This window comes from Apodemus sylvaticus, chromosome 19, assembly GCF_947179515.1.
Source record: "Apodemus sylvaticus chromosome 19, mApoSyl1.1, whole genome shotgun sequence".
Lineage (NCBI taxonomy): Eukaryota > Metazoa > Chordata > Mammalia > Rodentia > Muridae > Apodemus > Apodemus sylvaticus.
In genome coordinates, this window is record NC_067490.1 from 64185462 (window position 1) to 64190974 (window position 5513).

A 5513-nucleotide genomic window follows, 5' to 3' on the forward strand; every position below is an offset into this window, starting at 1 on the left:
GAATTCTTCAGGTTTCCATCTGAGCCCAAGCTAATCCTGTGCCATAGCACTCCACACTCAAATACCATACGCGGAGAGCTGGACTCCCACTAGTGCCTACACCCCTGTGAGAGCAGGTAAAACCACCACTTCTGCTCTATTTTGTGACCCAAGATGAACATACCCAGAGCCACTAGGATTCAGGAACCAAGGAACTGCCAGGAACAGGATCCTTCCAGTTTCTGTTTGCACCCAGGAGCTGACCCTGTGCCACAGCTCTCCAAATGCATTCTTCTTGGAGAGAACTGATCTCCCAGGAGTACTGACACAGAGGCTTGTAGGAGAGCCAATCCACAGTTTGAGACAGCAAGACCAGCTAATACCAGAGATAATCAGATGGTGAGAGGTAAGGACAAGCACACAATCAACAGAAACCAAGGCTACTAGGCAGCATCAGAACCCAGCTCTCCCATGGCAGCTAGCCCTGGATAATCAAACACACCAGAAAAGCAAGACTCTGGTTTAAAAATCACATCTCGTGATGATGATTAGGGGCTTTAAGAAGGACATAAATAACCCACTTAAAGAAATACAGGAGAACACAGGTAAACAGGGTCTGCTTTCAAAGACATCACCTGAAAAAGTTACTCAGGTGACGAAGGATGGAGAACTGTTCTGCACATCAGGATGAGTTTTCCTTTTACTTTAAAGATTGTTAGGTGCTTGATGTGGGAATGCTAGGGTGGTAATACCTGGGCTGGGAATGGTATCTGAACTGCATCCCACAGGTCTGTATCTCTCTCTGTGTAATGTGTATGTTTTGCCTGCATGCACTTATATTCATTACACACACAGGAGTTCAGATGTAAGAATAGGATTGAATGGAAGTTGAGTTCCACAGAGCTGGAAGGATAAGAACCTACAGGTTGGTAGCAGGAAAGGATCCTAATTGGTCTAAAAGCATAGCAAGTGCTCTAATCTGTTGGACGATCTCTATTGCCTCTAAGGTGTCCAGTTTTGAGGTAGGATACACAACAGAGAGCACAGTACTCAATAGTCTATAAATAGTAAATGAGTTTGCTCTATAGGCTGGCACCATCTGGACAACACAACCTAAGACACATTATGCATGTGCTTGTGTAACGAAACAGTGCTGAGGTGCTGAAGCAGAGCTACAATGCTGAGGAAACAGTCTTGACATGGAGCTGTATCCAGAGTCAATGAACCAGAAGATGCAGAATGAATTTCCTTCATAGACGACTTCATTGCAAAAATCATGCCATTGTCTTTTTTTTTTTTCCCGGTGGGGGATTTTTTTTTTGAGACATGGTTTCTCTCTGTTGCCCTGGATGTTCTGGAACTCACTCTGTAGACCAGGATGGCCTCGATCTCAGAAATCCTCCTGCCTATGCCTCCCATGTGCTGGGATTAAAGGCATGCGCCACCACTGCCCGGCCACGCCATTGTCTTAAAGAACACTAGTATCCCTTTCTTCATTTTTGTCCCTGAAGTTCTTTTCTGTAACTGGGGGACTGGGATACAGGCCAAGGCTAGATTATAAATCAAAAAATAAAATAATAATATAATAATGATAATAACAACAACAATAATAGGACACTGTTAGCACATGGAGAACATCAATCCCCAGTGGGTTTGAGGCATGACAAACCTGCTTATCTTGTCTCTACCATTCTGTGTGTGAAGTGACCTGGAAGGCAGACAGGCCCGCAGGAGATGGGTAAATTATGCATTCCACTTGTGCTGAATAAGTTTTATTGTGGGACCACACTTTCACTGATAAAGCTATTCAACATTTTGGAAAAGCAAGAAGATAGACTATGGTCATAGTAAGTCCTATGATAGCCCATCTCTGCGAGAACTGATAGTTCTAAATCTCCCCCACACCCCATTTCTAGAATGTGCTTGACTTCAGGGTCTAGTGTAGGAATGACACTGAGTCGACAATCACTTCACATCACAAGGAAGGTACTGGACAGATGTTGGTTTTCAAGAGCCACTCACAATTAGTTTGACAATTCTGTGTACATACCCACCAAGGTGCCAAAGAGTGGGAAGAAAAGAGAAAAAGACAATGTCATAATTGACTTTAATGCTACCAATATATCTTACATGATAATTTCTTTGATCATACATCATGAGGTCATAGGATACTATGAGCATAAACCTAAAACTGAGGTCACTCAGTAGTACATGAGAGGAGACCATTCAGTTCAGAGATTGGCCATATATTTACAACATGGGGAAGACAATGGCAACTCTGTCTCGATGGGGGCACATTTAGAAATGCAGTACTGTCTTTCTGATTCTACAAGACACCTGATGTTATTATCGTATTCTTCATTTCAAGTGACCCTTGTGGTCTCCATACACAGAACACCATTTTGATTCCAATGGATCTGAAACCATAAAATTCTGGAAATCCATTCCTAGCAACTAGAATCAACCTCCTCTTTACTGCCAGCAACAGCAAAGTCTTGTCTTCATATCATCGATGCAGTGACTCCAACAATAACGGTAGGTTTCTTAAGCAAATGTGATAGTCTTGGGCTGACTTCTGGCCATGAGTATGTCCATGAGATTTTGACACAGTTGGGAAAATCTGTTCACTATTAGATAACCCTCGTGATCATAGCACTCTAGTGGAGCAGGGTACTGCTCAACAATCAGATTGCTTTGATTGGCCATGCATTGCAGAATGTCCTTCATTACAGCAGTGGAGAAGTCATTTCATAGAAATTGACAGAGGTGTGCTGTGAGCACTAGCCCAGAGCAGGCAAAAGGATTTTGAGCTGAGAGTCATTCATCCTGCAGTTCTCTAACTGCAGGGTTTGCAGAGTTTCAGATACATTCTCTAGGAGAATTCGGAGACTCTTGGAACATGCCTTGGGAAACACTACATCATCAATGTGCATGTGTTTCAGTTGATAGAGCCTCTGACACTCTGACATGTATTTCAAGTCTGACTTTGAGAGTTGGCAGACAGTCATAGACAAGGACTCCAAGGGGCTCTTCAGGCATCTAGAGAAAGAACACGAAAATTGTTCTGAGTCATGGTTCTGGAGGACATTAGAAAGATAAATACTGACACAGAGAATCCACATATGTAGAGTCAATCTATGCTTATGTTGAAGGTCTACCCTGGGGAAACAGCATGATGGTATTTGTTTGTGTCCTCATAGCATTGTTTACTGAAGCATATTACACTCAGGTAGGGTGGGATCAGAGCACATGTCTGCAATAACCCTTCCTCACTCTGTCAGAAAACTAGAGTTTGCCCCATCATGCTAGGAGAGCACACCTAGAAAGAACTAGCACAGAAGGGTTCTGGCAATATCTTCGCCTATGCCCTGCAGACTTTATCCATGTCCCAGCAATCTCCACAATCTTTATCCCTAATCACAGTGTTTCACCCTGACACTGATGACCCCCACCACAGTGTCACAGATTTCCCTTCCACTTAGTCCCAATTTGTGTTCAAATCATCATTTCCTTTATGGAGAAGTAGAGGCTGACTGACTCCAATAGAGGAACAAACTGGTTACTGTTCTCACATATCTTTGTAGAGGGTAGGTGTGGAGCCTCCCCATATCTGGCCCCTCTAGTCTGTCCTATTACCTTGAATCAGTTTTGCCTGGATCCCAAAGAGTATTATGGAAAGCACACTTACAGCATCTGACCCACACAATGGACATGCTTACAAGACAGCTTTCTCAATATCGCTTACCCGAGCTCATACTCTTCCACGTGAGTGGGGACAGAATCAAGTGAGCTCCATTAAGAAGGATACAATCCACATATTGATTGTGTAATAAGTGCATCACTGTAACATCCTCTATGAGTGTCACACCTCAGTTGCCCACTAATGATTGAAGTAAAGGGAAAGGTTGTTGCTATAACAGAAACAGATCACTATCCTTCCTTACCTGAACAACTGTTTCATGCTGTCACTGGAAAAGTAGTCACCATTCATGGAGAAGTGTTGGAGATAGTTGAGTTTGGAGAACTGAGAAAGGAATTTGGCAGCACAGTTCTTTACATGTGGAAAACGAAGCACACCACTAAGTGAGATCCACAATCTTCTTTCCCTTAGATGGAATTTGCGAAGATTTCTCATCTGGCCAAAGCAAGGTGCAAAGCAACCTAGAAAGGATAGGACCTGTTTTGTGTATATTTCCAATTCCCCAATATAGTTTGGCTGAAAAAATGTTCAAGATCTCCCTGATAATCTCCATTGGGAAGTGACAAATCTTCATCTTCAGACAGCATAGCCTCAAAGATTGTTTTCTCTGCTGGGCCCATTGTAGTAAGCATGTTTGATGTTGTTGCAGACAGAAGCCAAGGCTCAGGTCAGTGACCACCTTCAAACGCTGCCTCAGTGCATATCTAGGAATGTGCTTTGCAATTTGCTTCTCATTTCCAGTCTTTGCTGAGCAGTCTTCATCCTTTCTTCCAGCCCATACATCCCAAAAATCCTGGTGAACATCTCTCAAGTCCAGGACTTGAAGCTTCCTACTTCTGTGATAAATAAAGGCAAAGTTTCATAATGTTAAATGAACCAACATGGAGTTAGCCTGAGTCACACATGTCTAAGATCACCTCCAACACAGTACATCACACCAGGCAGGCAAAGAAACTGCATGAGATGCATCTGGAGACATGACCCTCTTGACTTGTGGCTCTTCCATATCTAGTGCCTGTAGGAAAGGCACAGAAAGGCTCATCCTAACATGGCTCCTTGTACCCTGAGCTGTCCTGACCTATGAATGTCATTTAGATAAGTTTTCAAATTGAATAGTATTTCCACAAATCCCCATGTCAATGGCATCATTATCCACTATGCTGTTTTCCCCATTCTTCCTGCCCTAATGTGTGTCTTACCACTATCCATATGATTTACCATTTAGCCTCCTTGGGCCTAGCTTACCTGGGACTAACATTCTGTATCAGCAGTATATCTTTGCCATCCAGCACAGCTTGCAAGACCTCCACATCAGGGGTTTTCATCAGGGCCCCCACAGGGAGGCAGGTAAAGGGCCAGGCTGCCACCATTGCCTTCAATATCTGTGTGTGTCTGCCATTGAAAGCCTCTAGGAAGAGTGGTGGGAAAAGCACCGTGGGCAGGTAGTCCAGATCAGAAGAGTTTATGGCATCTTTCCTCAGAAGCTCATCCAGTGCCAGCTTCTGGAGTGTGGGAGGGTTGTAAGTGCTCATCCGGCTAGGTATTCAGTTGGAAGCAACCTGGTGAAGCATTTAGGAGACATAATTTCAGGCTAAGTTTTGAGAAGTTCTATTTCTCACATATTTCATGAACCAGAAGTATAGAGCCCATGCTCTGGCAATAATGGAGAACACAGTCTGCCCAATTATACAATCCTTTGGTCTCCAAGCCACAAGTTCATCACTCTCAGCATGTGGATTATCTTTTAAGCACCCACAGTTGAAAAAGTTATCCACTGATGCATGGGATATCAACTCATGCTCCTCTTAATCTCATGCCTAGTATAAGGCAAAGA

General features: G+C 43.4%; 1 pseudogene; it reads right to left on the reverse strand.

Moving 5' to 3' along the window:
- Window positions 1–2451: 2451 nt before the first annotated feature.
- Window positions 2452–5211, reverse strand: LOC127669348 (PRAME family member 8-like; annotated as a pseudogene).
- Between the last annotated feature and the right edge of the window lie 302 nt (window positions 5212–5513).